The sequence below is a fragment of the Python bivittatus genome, unplaced genomic scaffold (assembly GCF_059951505.1).
Source record: "Python bivittatus isolate LINGU-HERP-01145 unplaced genomic scaffold, Pbiv_v1 ctg000850_np1212, whole genome shotgun sequence".
Taxonomy (NCBI): domain Eukaryota; kingdom Metazoa; phylum Chordata; class Lepidosauria; order Squamata; family Pythonidae; genus Python; species Python bivittatus.
Genome location: NW_028277112.1, coordinates 65,691,962 through 65,706,963, shown reverse-complemented (window position 1 = coordinate 65,706,963; position 15,002 = coordinate 65,691,962). Strand labels below are relative to the sequence as shown.

Genomic DNA, 15,002 nt, shown 5'->3' with positions numbered 1-15,002 from the left:
AGCCTTGTCTCATCCACCCTTAATTTAATTCCTTAATTTATTTTTTTTCTTCTTTCGAGTCAGTGTTGACTCCTAGTGACTGCCTGGACCAGTCCCTGCAGTTTCTTGGCAAGGTTTTCGGAAGTGGTTTGCCATTGCCTCCTTCCTAGGCTGAGAGAGACTGACTGACTCAAAGTCACCCAGCTGGCTTTCATGCCTAAGGTAGGACTAGAACTCATGATCTCCCACTTTCTAGCCTAGTGCATTAACCACTACACCAAAGTGGATCATCACTACTTATTATTCAAAATAAAAGAGGGGGGAAAGTAAGTCAATCCAATGGAGAAAGAGGTTATCATACACAGCCTTTAAAAGGGAAAAGCTCTGCAGGCATTGCTTCCTTTTTTTTCTTTCTTGCTATCTTCCTGCACTTCACTCAGCTAAACAAATATATAAATTGCTTCAAGTCCACTCTTCTTTCTCAGTTTCATTTTCTGGTTTTCTTTCCCAACCTTGAGTAAACACCTTTTTTTCTTTTTTTAAGATCACTTTCAGAAAGAAAGAAGGATAAAGACATCATGAATTCTAACCGCCATGGTCAAAAGGGAATTAACAGAAAGCCTCAGCTGCAGATTAATGCTCCTCCCACCAAGGTACCTATTCTCTGGATTAGTAATGAGGGGAGGGGCAGACTCAGCTACCACCACCAAGTTTTCTACTCATTATTTAGCAATTAGATTAGCCAACAGAAGAACTCTATCGTTTTACTGAGGCCCATAGGCTGCCACCTCTCCCTTCCCTATCCCATGTATATAATGCAGCACTTCAACCCAGTAGAAATCTGCCTTTTTTTTTTTTAAATTGCTGTGAATTGCTATGGGTCCTTGAGTGCCAGGTGGCATTCAAGTTTAATACATTATTATTGTTGTTGTTGCCTTAATGGTTTAGGGCTATCTTTCTGATAGCAAAAATATATAAATGACTGTACAGGAGATATATACACTCCCATGTTGAGCCCAAACTGCAGAAAGGGACTACATAATGATGACTCATAGGTGTTTTGTCTTTATTACATTTTGGTTTAAACTTCCAAATCAGCAGCCACCTGAGCAAAACAGGAGTATCCTGTGCCAGATTCTGATGGTCCTCAACGATTCTTGATTATCTATAATTATATTCTTCATTAGCAATGCATTTTCATTTCCCATTATATATTAAAGCACATAGTAAACAAGAAGGCCAAAAACATTTGGCAACATAAATACAAAATTTATATAATACAGGTAGGAGTGTGTGATGACATGTGTGATGTTAATGATTATTATATTGCATTCTGGCCAATTCCAGAAGTAGCCTCCATCTATTCCAGAGCCTCAGTATCAATTGACACGTTACCTTCAGCTTACTTTCTATCATCTGATCTTTTGGCTTTGCAATAGAATTTTATTATTAATGAGGGCCGAGTTGTCTAAGGAACTGCTCCAAGTCTTTCCAGATATTCAGAATAATTAGACGGTGTTAAAATAATGATTACTTACATTTCATTAAATATTTCTGTAGCTCTCTAACTCATTGGGTAAGCTTTACCCTAAAACCACACTGAGGTAAAAAGTACCTTAGCTACTTTCTACTCTGGCCCAGTCATGAACAGAAACATTGATATTTTTAGTGTTCTGAGTAGGGAAGTATTCCTACTGCAACAGAACCTTCTGCACATGTAAAGCCAGTTATTGATAAGCTGTATTATTATGAAAGTTAACAAGCTTTTAGGTAGTTAGTCTGCTCATTGCAAAAAACAGCACTGTTTCAGTGTAGAATAATTGGGAAACTGCAGTTAAATACAGAATGTAGCTGGTTAGCTGATAAACCCTGAGAATATATAATACCTGATGGAGTAAGTTCACTGAAGTTTATTTCTGAGACCAATTTGAAATGCTATCCTCCCCTTTTAAAACTCTACCCAGCCTGGGTCCTGGATATCTAAAGGAATCTCAGTTTCCCTTGTATTCTCCATTTTCTTCTAATGAGGCATGACAGTAGAATTAGAACTCTTTCTAATGCGGCATCTTAAGGAGCATAACTGGAGCCTACATTCATTTTTTCCCACTGCCAGACAAAGGTGGTTTTTGTCTTCCTATGTGTTATCTGAATAGCTTTATCATCTGCACTATCAATAAAAAAAAACTGTCATGGTAACCAAGTATTTATATCTGGCAAATAAAACTGCACTGTACAGTAGTCTGAAGTACAAAGCAATCCAATTTTTTTTAATTATCCTTATTTTCTCTATTACACAATTAATTTGTTGCATAAGTCTGCTACTGATCTACCTTTAAACTTGTCTTTCCAGCCCCATTCCTGTTTGAGCAAAAGCAGGTCAGTAGCAATCATTTTAAATCTTCCTCTTACTTTTTTTTTATCCATGCGTTATCTATTTTTTTATACGCTTTCACCTCCAAATTCTGCTTGGAATTACCCTGACAGCTTTCTCTCTCTCTTTCTCTCATCCCCTATTTCCAACTCAAAAAGAAAACAAAATACAAGTTTTATCCCAACTCAATTCTATCTCTAGAAGAGGCTAATTTAGGAAAAATAAAAAGACAGTTGAGGAATGGGAGTATTTTTATTGCAAATAAATACAGAATTGGAAACTAGAAAAGTACAAGACTGGATTTAGAAAAGGAGGAAAATCCATCCTTTAGCTTCATATATTACTCTTAAGAGGAAGGGTAGGAATGAGTTGAAGTTCCACAAACAAGTAGAGATGGAATACAATGCTGTCTATTCTATTAATGCTTTTCCTTAATTCTGCACTTCCTTGGAAGGCACTCCACAGAAACTCCAAGATGCCTGTACTACAGTATATTCCTATAGGATGTAGGAATTGGTTGGTTGCTCTGATTTTCCACTTTTAATGTTGCTTTCATTTACCTTTTTATGTTCAAATTTTTACTGTTCTACCCCAGTAAGGCAGTATAGAAATCAAATAATGTAAAAGGTTAGATACTAGTTCCAGCAATTACATTCTACCAACTAAACGCCCAAAAAAAATGGACAATGATGAAAGGCAATTGTTTTAGTGAAATAGAAAATATTGTTCTAACTACACTGAGGAAGTATCATAATACAGTGATAATTTATCACTATATTGATAAATTATCAATAGAGAGGGAAGAAAATGGACCCACCAATATACAGATAGACCCCAGTTTAAGAACAAGTTCCATTCCCAAGGTCTGAACTTAAGTTGAATTTGTATGTAAGCCAGAACAGTATTATTGAATTAAGTATTGTGTAATGAACTCAAACCATGGTGTATTTAACTTGAATTTTGCTACAATAGGCTCTGTTCTTAACTATGGGTCATTCATAAATTGGGAGTTCTTAACCTGGGGACTACCAGGTTACTGCATACCCAAATTCAGAGAAAACAATGCCTGCCTATTCAGCATAATTCAGACTGCATTCATGCGACATACAGAGAGAACAGTGGAGAATTCACTAAGATTCACACCTGCTAGTAAGGACAGAAGAATATTAAAACTTCCTTCACTATCCTTCCACTGGGGCACAGATTCATTAGGAACCAGTCTACATGTTAGTTTATCCAAGCTCTATCTGCTTTGTCAGGCAGCACCACCTTTCAAGATGTGATAACAATAGCTTAAGAGATAGTGATAAGTTACCAAAATTGTTTGTACTTGTCATGATAAAGGGGGAAGTTACTTCTTTTTTTCTTTCTTTTTCTTTCTATTCTTTTTCTGCACTTTCTGTTTTTCTATTTATATTACTGTAGCTTGTATTGGTTTTTACTTTTTAAATTGTAATCTTAATAAAAATTATTTGAAAAACAATGGGATAACGATAGCCTACATGGGGGTGTAAACTTATTATATCGGACCCATCATGGTGCAAATTAGATAATTACCTTTTCTATATGATACAAAGCAAGATTTTCTCTCTATAAGTAGCATTCTGGATCAGGTCTTCAAACTGTTCTGCCTAAAAAGGAATCAATAGTCTTGTTTTATTAGGACTACCTGATTTGGCTGCAAAAATTAGTTGAGGAGAAGATGGCAGTAAAGAGACATAGAAAATTAGCTCTACTGCCATCTAGTGCTCACGATGACTTGTTTATTAAAAGAACATTTAATTTATACTTCAGCATTTGTCTGAAATTCTTCAATTCACCATCTCCATTCATAAAATATTCTGTCAACTTCTCTCCACCCACTGTGGTAAATTTGCCCTATCAGTTGGGTAGGAAAAAAACTTCCTGTAACTTTCTTCTTGAGCATGATGAGATAGAGATTTTTCATGAGAGTACAGTCATAATACATGCCCCCAAATCACTAAGTTTTAGAATTTGAAGGGATTCTGAATGCTATATACTATAATGCTATATATTCCAATTACACCAACATTAACTTAAGGCCCATCTAGCCTCTGGAATCAAGTTTGTTTTCTATTATCTAACATTTAGCTAATGCCTGTTTCCTTGCTATTTCTATCCATTAGTTGTATTCCATCATAACGATATTGGCTTCCCACTATACATCCTTCCTCAAGTATAAGCCTATGAGAAACAAGTAGAAGAACACCTGTTATTCTTTTCTGATTTCATCCTTAAATTTTGCAACATGTTTTTGGAAGTTGCCCATCTTTTTCTTGATGCAAATTTCATATCTAACTAAAAGCAAATGGTTACCTATGCTGACATTTGCTACTTATCTGTTATGATTTACTTAAACTACACATGCTCTATACTTCAAATATAAGCCAATTATATTTTCATAAAGACCTATGAAGGTATTCAAAGAATTTCACAAATAATCCCAGTCATTTATTTTTTTAATCTGTTCAATCGTGTCCAGTTCTCAGAGACTGTCTGGACAAGTCCCTGCAGTCTTCTTGGCAAGTTTTTTTCAGAAGTGGTTTGCCAATGCCTCCTTCCTAGGGCTGAGAGAAACTCAGTATTGTAATGATGAAGTACATATGATTTGCCAGTGAGATATTAAAGCTTCACATAGCTAAAATTATTATAAGTATTATATTGTACAACTATTAGTTCCCCCCAAAATAAAAACAAATATTTAAAAATCCATGTTAGAACTACACTTTTATTTAGCCCACACATCAGTCATAAAAGCTGTCCTGATTTTGAGATCTTGCATATTTTTGCAAATTTGGAGTTGGTCTAATAAAGATTCTATCATGATATAAATGTGCAATTTCTTTTACAGCCAATACTGCCATCGTGTTTTTGTAATACAGTATCTAAACTGTTAAATATAACGGGGCCTAAGTGCAAATGAAAGCGGAAGTCTCTGCTATAAACTCAGAGAGGTCAATATTCTATACTTTTAAATCCTCTGCAATCCAAAAAGTTTTATCTTAACCTAGTAAAGATATATCAAATTACCAGGTGGACATCAGGAAAAAGATTTTTAAAAATGCCCATGGTTTAATTTAATGGATGGTGACTATAAGCCTAAGATCCCAGACACAGTATGCACATACAGTACACACATAATTTATGAGGCATTTTGCAACCAAATTTGATTTGGTCCCTGCAAATTTGGGGATGCCATTTTGGGAGTTCATATGGATTTACACAACAGTATGTCCCGAGTTCTACAGGATTAGCCCACCACGGGACTGAGTAGGTATTTCGAGGGCCGCATTGTTAACCTCGCTGCTCTGCCTTTCCAAGAAGGATGACCCAGGTTCATCCCATTTTTGCCCTGTATCGGTTTTCCACCTAGGAAAAGCAGTTCAGGCCGACAAAAAAAAAACACCACCATAAAAGGCAGGATGCAATCCTGTTTGGAGGTCAATATATTAACAGAGTCTGGGATTGGTTAATCTGAAACGCCCTTATTCTCCTCACCCTGCCTTTGCCCGACGTCAGCCGCGAGTACTTGCAGAGCAGCCTGGCCTGCCGCCGCTCCTTTCCTTCACCTCCTTATCTCCATTTTGCCCGCCTGCCTGCCTGCTTCTTCGCTTGCCTGCCGCCGCCTTTTCTCCTCCTTCCGCCATCTCCTCACCTGAGCTACTCCTGACCAATCCCCGCCAACTCGCTCACCCGCGCGGGCTTCATGGCGGCGGCACCGCTGCTCCTCACGTGCATGTTGCGCTCAGGCGGACCTGGGCGCAGAAGCGCAACGCGGCGGCCTGAACTGACAGGAGACCCCGGACCGGCCGGGGCGCAGCCCTTCGCCACGCCCTCCCCGCGCGCCGCAGAGACGCGTGACGCCAGCAAGGGAAGGGCACGTGACTGGCGCCTCCCGCCCGCTCCCCTTCCGCGGAGGCCGGGTGGCCGTGGCGCTCGTGCTTTGTCTGCATCAAAGCAAAGGGGGACCGCTTGGCTGCTTCTCCTGCAGAAAGAAGGCGGGCCGGGGCCGGGCGCTCTCGCGAATGCCTTGGCTTTAAGGGAGGGAGGGGAGAAAAGGGCTTCCTGTGTTGCCTGAACGGAGGCGGCGCAGAGAAGGCTAGGGGCAAATGCAGAAAGTTCAGGCGGCTGTCTCGCGAGGTCCCACCATTCATACCCCTAAGAAGGATGAAGGGGGGAAATAGTGGCAGGCTATAGGACGGGGTTCCCCAGGGAGCTCAGTAGCGACCCCCAAGGGTCGATGGGACAATCCCAGGGGTCGATAAAGGGCTGGGGGTCAAAAGGTGGTTGATAAATGATGCAAGGTAGTTTGGGGCCAGTTAATCTTTTGGGGTCTCCATAGGGCTCCGTGCCAGTCCCCAGTCCTGAAGGTAGGTGACTAGTGGTGAGACAGCGTTACCCAGGGCTGGATGATCAGCCGCCTGCAAGAGTAGCGTTGAGTTGTCTCTATTATTGTTGTTATTCGTAATACTATTAGTTAAAGTAGTCTTTATTAAATTATTTTCATATAATAAATGCTTGGGGGTTGATGAACAGTCTGAAGCTTCATGAAGGGGTCAATGAGCTGAAGAGTGGGAATCCCTGTTACGGGAAGTCATGTTGTGTAACTCTGACACTGTAGCCTCCTCATGTTGGCTCCCTAAAAAGCTGTTCACATGTGGATTCAGGTATCAACTGACAGAAAATTTCTACACCACTTCCCTTCCAGAGCATTCAGACAAAAAACTAAGGGACTCCTGCCCCCCAGGTGACACTCCGCTCAAGGCATCTGTTGAAGTGGACTCATGCAAGCAACCACAGCTGTTGTAATGGTATTAGTCTTTAAAGTGCCACAAAAACACACAATCCGTTGCATCATTTATGTGGTACCCAGGAAATGAATGTACAATAAAAATTATAAATGCACAATAAAAAATTATTTACAAGAGGGAAGAGAGAGTGTCTTTCTTGCTTCTTAGGAAGGATTTCTATAATATGTCGTTCTTAAAAATATTACTTATTTACTTGCAGTGGCTTAACACCATAAATAATAAAGCTACTACTAGAGACTCCTGTGTGTTGAAATGTACTCCCTAGCATTATTTTCTATAGTGCCACCTCAAAATATGCATAATTATTTTTTAACTTAAAACAGGAAAAGGAAAAAAAATTGCAGTCTGCAACACTGATTTGTTCCCATGAAATAAATTTTCATCTCAGTGAATTTCTTCTAAGCAAACTCTTCATTTTTTAAAAAATTCTTCAGCGATGTCAGCTATTGCTTCACAATGGCTAAAATATTTTTTCCTTTGACTATGTCTTTAAACATTACATAGAATAGAATAGTAGAATAGAATAAACTTTATTGTCATTACACTATACACCAAGTGCATAATAAAATGAAATTGATTGATTTATATTTCAATATAATTATCATATGCATAGGAACTATCAAAACTTGTGCAAAGCAATTGATAAATCTGTTAGAAATTACCATAAGATGAATAAGAATGTGAAAATGGATTGCTGATTTGGTTTCTCTCCTGTGCCATTATCCATCAATAATAAGATCATCGAGAGTTTTGTTTTGTTTTTTCACACAAGCTTTTTAAAATTCTAAAATTCTAGAAAAAACAGAATTTTATGTCACCAAATGGCAGGAAAAAATGCATCATAAAGTTCTTCCTATGATTCATTTCATCAGGAATTTATCATACAATATCACTGTGTTTAAGGGTATTCTGGTACAGAGGCATCTACAGGGAAGTATCAAAAAAGTCAGGATGACAGCTATGACTGACCAAAACCCTGCCCATGTTTTATGTGTGTGGCAATGTTTCTAACCATTACAACCATAATGTTCAGCCATATTATGGATCTTGTAGAAATAACCCACACCAACTAAACCCTTTCCATGATTGCTGATGTGGTTTATCCCATTGATTTACAAAGGGAAGGTCTCCATATCTTGTCATGAACTTTTCATGTGGCAGGAGATAGAGATGCATTTTAGGGCACATTTCCCATTTACAAGGGGAGAACTAGGCCAGCTTGATTTGCTGGAATGAATAGTGTGGCCCTGAATGATTTCCTTATGGTATTAGTGAGCATTTAAAATGCACACAGAATGACTTAGAATGGGGCTCCTCAATCTTTTGGGGTTGGTGAACACATCTTGGTTTTAGGCAGTTCATTGTAGGCACGTTGTTATAGGTAGTGTGACCAGCCAATGCTTCAATCCTATTTCCCTTTGCACAATACAATAAGTATTTCTCAGAAAACCGCACTAGCAAAGTTCACAAAAAGTTCACACAGGGAAATCACTGGCATACATGTATACAAACAAAACAAGAGCAGATGACACCCAGGCAAAACCCACTCCATAACAAATATAAATAAACCATCATGGCTGGGTCATGTATGTGCTGGAGCCCTAATTGGATGAGGGTGCTATTGCTGTTTGGATCGCTGTTTTATTGTTTCATTATTGTTTGTAGGTGTGTGTACTGCGATTTTGTATTCTTTTCATTAGGGTTTGTTGCTTTTTTTGAAGCCACCCAGATTAACCTTGGTTGAGTTTGGCAGCCACATAAAGAAATAGCTTTGCTCCCCTCCCCCAACCCCAGGTGTCCATCAGGACAGTGTATACCTATCATAGCTGAAGCTGGCAAGGAGGGAACCCCAATTCTTGGGCCAGATAGAATCATGACATAAACAGCAGGAATTCCCACTTATCTTGCCTACCAAATATGTGGACGACATTGTTGCATTGGGAAAAGGGACAGCACTGCCTTTGGTCCTCCCCATTGATGCTGAACTATCAGTCTCATCCCTGGAACTTGGATTCCCCTCCAAACACCGCTAGGCAATGTCAAAGACAGTGTGGCCTGCCCAAAAGTTTTATCAATTATAAGTTTTAAAAAAGCTTTCTTCATCCCTCCTCTTCCCACCAATTCTTCTACCTCTTTTATGAAGAAAAAGGATGGCTCCTTATGTGTATTGTAGGCCATGATTACAGTACCAGCTCCTGAATTAAGGATTGTTACCTTCTTCCCATCATCTTTTGTTGACAGCTGCAGAAGGCTCACATTATCTCCAAATCTGATCTCAGGGCAGTTTATAATTTGTTTAGCAGTTTAGGCAGTTTAGGTGGTTCATTGTAGGCACATTGTTATAGGTAGTGTGACCGGCATGAAAGAGAGACCTAAATATTAGCTGCCTTTTGTACTTGTTATGGGAAGTTTGAAGTAATGTTGTTTGGATTAGGGCCTAGTTTGTCAGTCTTCATGAGATTTAGAAATCGTATTTTTTCACGATCTTGTGGTCCTTGTTTGGACAATTTGGCTACTTAGAGGATCCTATTCTCCACCCTGAACAAGGTTAGGTAATCCTTCAGTTTCTTCATTAATGCAAGCTGTGTGCCAGGGGTTCCTACCCTTTTTGCCATCACACCTCCCTTTAGTGTAATCTTAATGTACGCACCTCCCCTAAAAATCCAAACACCAAAATAAACACAAATGAACAATGAAAACAATGCAATGAAGCTTTGGGAAAGGTGGATTTATTGTAACAATGTATAACTAAAAGCTTCTTCACACCTCACCTGGCCTCTGTCTGCATCTCCCCAAGGGAGGTACGCCTCACAGTTTGGGAAAACCTGCTCTATGCTAATCTAGAGAAATGTGCCTTTGATCTACTGTTTAGATTATTTGGATGAATGTATTACCTTGAAAAGAGTTATCCAAATGAAGTATACTGTATTCTGTGGCTAATTTTGCTGTACTAATTGTACTGCTGACTTGAGGGTCAAGAGATTCTCTTGAGGTAGAATTCCATACTTGCTACAGGAAGTACGGGTAGAATTCCAAGGCCCAGCAAGTCTTTATATTACTCAAGTTGACATTAACTTCTCAGCTTGTCCTCCACTTCCAAATGCCCCCCCCCCCCTTGGCTGTACAGACTGATGCTTCCAATTTTGCCTTGGGAGCTGTACAGTTACAGCTTGCTCCAGAGCTTGGAGGTACCATCTTTTTTCAGCAATCTCTTCCAGCCAAAAGGAACCATGATGTTTTAACGAAGATTCTAGGCTTATTCCTAGAGAATATCTGTATTCTCACCCCATGCTCACTCAACCATACATCTGCTTTTTGACTGTTCTCTCTTGCCTCTTACACACATCTCCATTCCACTATTCACACATCTCAGTATGTCAAAGAGGAAAAATTTGAGGATGAACGTATTTTGGACTCCCAGCACAAGAGGGGCAGACTGGAATATTTGCTTCATGGAAGTGCAACCAAGCCACAGGACGATCACTGTAAGTGGCCAGTGACATACCCACCCCTGCCTAATTCAACAGTTACATTTGCAATACTTCCACAAGGCCAAACCAACGGACTAGCCCCATGTTCCAGCTTTGGTGCCTTCCAACAGTTCTAACTCTGAGCAAGAGGGGAAGTGGCTGGGGAAGGTGAGGGAGACATTTCTATGACTGTGGAGGAAGAGATGGAGCTTGCTCCACCTGAAGTTGAGAGGGAAAGTTCTGAAGTGGGGGGATGGTGAAATAGTAGAGACAGAACCCCCGCCCCCCAGCCCTTTCTGACATCCCAGGGCACCAATGGGAAGGGTTGGAGTTTTGAAAGGGGGAGATGCTGTTGGCTCTCTCCAAAAAATAAATACAGTTGGAAAGAAAGACACAGCCAGTGAAAGGGAAGGGGAGATGCACCTAGCATCGCCAGATGCAAAATAATAGGGGAAGGAGAAAATAGGGAGATGGCATAGGGGCTGAACTCAGCAAGACAGATATCAGAACTTGTGTCATTAATGGCAAATTAATTGTGGGCTGATTCTTTGGGCTGTACTATGTGGAACAGAGTTCTGCATACAGCACTAGAGCATTATATTGTTTTTACCCTCTTTTATAATACAGTATTCCCCCCCCTTTTTTTATTTACTCTTATCTCTCTGTTGTATTAAATGCAATTGTATGTTGGGCCTGTGACCTGAAATAAAGTAATTGAACTGAAATCGAAAGGCAGAAACAGGCAATTCTTAGGCCATACAAAATCATTATCTAAACATGCAACAAGTACCACTGATGTAGATGGAGTCCTTTATTTCAGTCATTGACCAGCAAAGTTTACATTCAATGTAAAATTAAAGCTGTCCCATTATGCCAATAATTTAACCTGCGTTCTGTAAGAATAACTAGGGTCTAAAGTCCTAGCACAAATATAGAAATATAATACCAATACCATTAAGGTTATATATATAAAATTAGGATTTCAAATCAATGATAAATACAACTGTATTATGTAACAGTATACCTGTGTAAGAGGTATGCTATTGTATAACACTATATAATGCTGAAAATTACAAAATACAAATAGATAGACAGTATATACAATCACTAAATTACTGAAATCTATTTCAAACTGAATTTTAAAGGTATGATTGTAGTACTATGGAGCAGAAATTTAGGTATGGTATAAAAGGGTTGACAGTATCATTGATGCTGAAGGCTATGAAAAGAACAACCAAAGTCTGATGACTAGAAAGAGTGAGGGAAAAGGCCTAGGATTTAAACTTTGGGACTGAAATGCATATTCAGCTTGATTCCTGTGTCTGCAGTAGGCAGATCCTCTGCATATATATGATTTATTTCTTGTCTGCAAGAAAGCAACTTATCTTGCTATAATAAATTTATGAAGCTTCTGCTGTTGATGGATGTTGGTTGAGTTTTTGGAGAATCAAAATCTGTTGAGTTCTTGGTGCTCTCTGAGCTTGGTTGTTTGCTTGCAGACATTTCATTACCCAACTAGGCAACATGATCAGTGCTAGTGAGTGTGGGGTTTGCTCCCTGTTTATATACAGTAGCTTGCCCAGCCAGTATTGGTGGGGGTCTGGTTTTCTCCTTGGTAGTTCCTTGATTAGGGTATTGTTTTCTGCTTGATTGTTTGTCTGGTATTAATCCCTACTTATCTGGGTGTTGGCTGCTGAAGGGAATATGTTCTGGTCTTTTTTTTTGTCCTTCTTAGCTTTCCTATTGTCTCTTTTGAATGGTGTGTAAATGTGGTTTATCTCTGTGTGTCTATTGATGGCTGAATATCAGTAGACACTGATGGCTGAATATCAACAGAATATCAGCCATCAATAGACACATAGAGATAAACCATATTTACACACCATTCAAAAGAGTATGTTCAGTGAGACTTCCAGAAATTTTTAGCATGGGGTTGAAACTCAAAGAATTAAAGTTTTACTGCCATCTGGTGGCCTCTCAAGAATTTCAGTCCTGGAGGGGGGGTCATCTGCCCAAATTCTTGCCCTAGTACAAGAGTGGCCCATTAACCATTTGTTGAGCACCCGAACATCATCTTCAACTTATTCCTGGCCCACCATGGAGACAACCTCCTTCTGGCTTCTCCTGCTCTACTTCAAGGTTTTTGTTTTGTTTTTTTTACTTCTGCTGGCACAAACTGAGCCAAACCATCAAATTGTTCTAAGATGTTTAGGGGTGAAGGCTCTGGTCCCTGATTTTCAGTGATACTTACCTCTTGGCAGGGCTGTCCCATTATCCCAAGAAGCCATCTTGCTTACTTCTCTTGCCAACCTGTAGGTTGCAGGAAAAGCAGGGAGAGGAGGAGGAGAAATAGAACTTTTGGGTGCCAAATCTCCTGGTAGGAAAAAGACCCACGTTACCCCATGGAAGGAAAAAGTGGGGAAAGCGGGGAGATCTCTAACCCCACAGAATAATTACTCCATAAGATCAGAGAACTGGCAGCAAGGGATCTGTTCTCCCCTGCTTCTCTCCCCTCCTCCTCCTGCAAAATGGTCCATGTCTTTGGACAGCAAGATCAGCGGAGGGAGGGAAATGGGAGAGAACAACTCTGCTGCTGGCACCAAAAATGAATTCCCCCCACAGAAGGTCCACTTTGTCTCAGGCATGCTGTACAGCTGTCCACCCCCATAGTTTGGGGGGATATTTTGCAGTCTGCTGAAGGCCACTGCTAACCAGCGGTCTTCTGGAAGACCACCAAAGAAGACACATATCAATCAGGAATGCTCCCTGTGGCTTCAGCCCTAAAGTTGCAGTGGGCAGCTGTGCCATAAGGCACACCAGCTGTACTCCAACTCCTTCATGTTTTGGCATGCCAAAAGCACGAGGTGGGGATGTTCCTGACATGTGTCAAACAATATTCTAGAAGATCGCTGGACACATGTATATAACATAACCCAGATGGCAAGATATCAATGGAACAGACAAAAATAAAGTACGAATAATTAAGTAGAAAGTAGAAATAAATGAGAGTCAGTTTGGTGTAGCGGTTAAAGGCATCAGGCTAGAAAGTAGGAGATTCTGAGTTCTAGTCCTGCCTTAGGCCCAAGGCCAGCTGAGTGACCTTGGGCCAGTCACTCTCTTTCAGAACTAGGAAGGAAACAAGGGCAAACCACTTCTGAAAATCTTGCCAAGAAAATTGCAGGGACTTGTCCAAGCAGTCACCAGGAGTCAAAAGTGACTCCAAGGCACCCCGCAAAAAGATCTAATATTTGGACCTGTTTCTTTTCCCATGCCCTGCTCATATGTACCACTCTGGCTGATTATGAATTCTGAAGAATTTGACGTTTGCATAAATATACAGTGGATTTTTTTTTTCTGTTCATGGAGCAAGGTTTTTTCCCATCATATCAGGTATGTTATGCAGACAACTAGTTTCCCAAGATCAGCCAGTGAACTACATGGGAAATAAACCCCGATTTTCTGAGTCCTACTTGGACGTTATTTCACCATCCTTGCATTTTTTTTTGTTAAGAAAATCAAGTTTTTACACAAACAGAAGGTGAAATGTGTATCTATGCATCTTAAACAATATAATAATAATTTACATTTATTGAGGGCTGTGCAACTTAAAAGGAAAATACATTCTTGACCTATACAACATTGTGTGGATCTAACATCTAGGGCAGAAGTACCAATGCATAACTTACTTGGCAATAAGCTCCTACTGAAGGAACTGGAATTAACTTCCAAGTAAGCATGTGAGAGCCCCAGCTTGGTGTAGAGAGCCAGTTTGGGGTAGGGGTTAAGGCATCAAGCTACAGAGCGGAAGACCTGAGTTCTAGTCCCGCCTTAGGCACGAAACCAGCTGGGTGACCTTGGGCCAAGGCACTCCCTCTCAGCCCTGGGAAGGGCAAGCTACTTCCGAAAAACGTTGCCTAGAAAACTGCAGGGACTAGTCCAGGCAGTTGCCAGGAGTCAACGCTGACTCGAAGGCACACACACACAGCGTAAGCATGTGCTGGCCTGGAACACAGCAATGCGCGACTGTGCCTGCCTTACGTTCGGATAAGTTCCACACGCGACCGCCGGCTTGGTCACTCGCAGGGGTCTGACCGCTCGCTTGCGAAGTTGGCAGCAAAACCGCCGCGATGCATTCGGTGTGAGCGGCAAGAGGAGCAGCCACGTCCCCCAGGCGGGCGCTTTCCCCATTTCCGCACTCGTCCACCCACTCCCCCACCCTCCGGGACCCCAGAAATCATGTGATCGCAATGCTAGAGCTACTGAGGAGATGATCTCTCTCTTTTTCCTCCGCCTTCCTTCCCCTGGAAGATCTCTATGATCTGAACGCCCGTGCGCGCTGGAGCGAGGGGA

General features: G+C 40.7%; 1 protein-coding gene and 1 long non-coding RNA gene across 7 annotated transcripts in view; one reads left to right on the top strand and one right to left on the bottom strand.

The window, feature by feature from the left end:
• Positions 1 to 6,374, bottom strand: part of SLC25A51 (solute carrier family 25 member 51) — a 43,708-nt gene extending 37,334 nt beyond the window's left edge. Inside the window, exons 1-2 of one of the 6 annotated variants that reach the window (XR_015793856.1) lie at positions 6,027 to 6,374; positions 3,908 to 3,981 (exon numbers count right to left, since the gene is read on the bottom strand). The gene's annotated coding sequence lies outside the window, so the exon portion shown is untranslated. The other 5 variants (XM_007421548.4, XM_007421550.4, XM_025172754.2 and 2 more) reach the window with 5 other exon arrangements.
• LOC148213868 (uncharacterized) lies at positions 82 to 7,296 on the top strand. The gene is made up of 4 exons (XR_015793857.1): positions 82 to 201; positions 524 to 632; positions 2,330 to 2,355; positions 7,080 to 7,296. It is a non-coding gene; the product is annotated as an uncharacterized LOC148213868 (long non-coding RNA).
• The last annotated feature ends 7,706 nt before the right edge of the window (positions 7,297 to 15,002 follow it).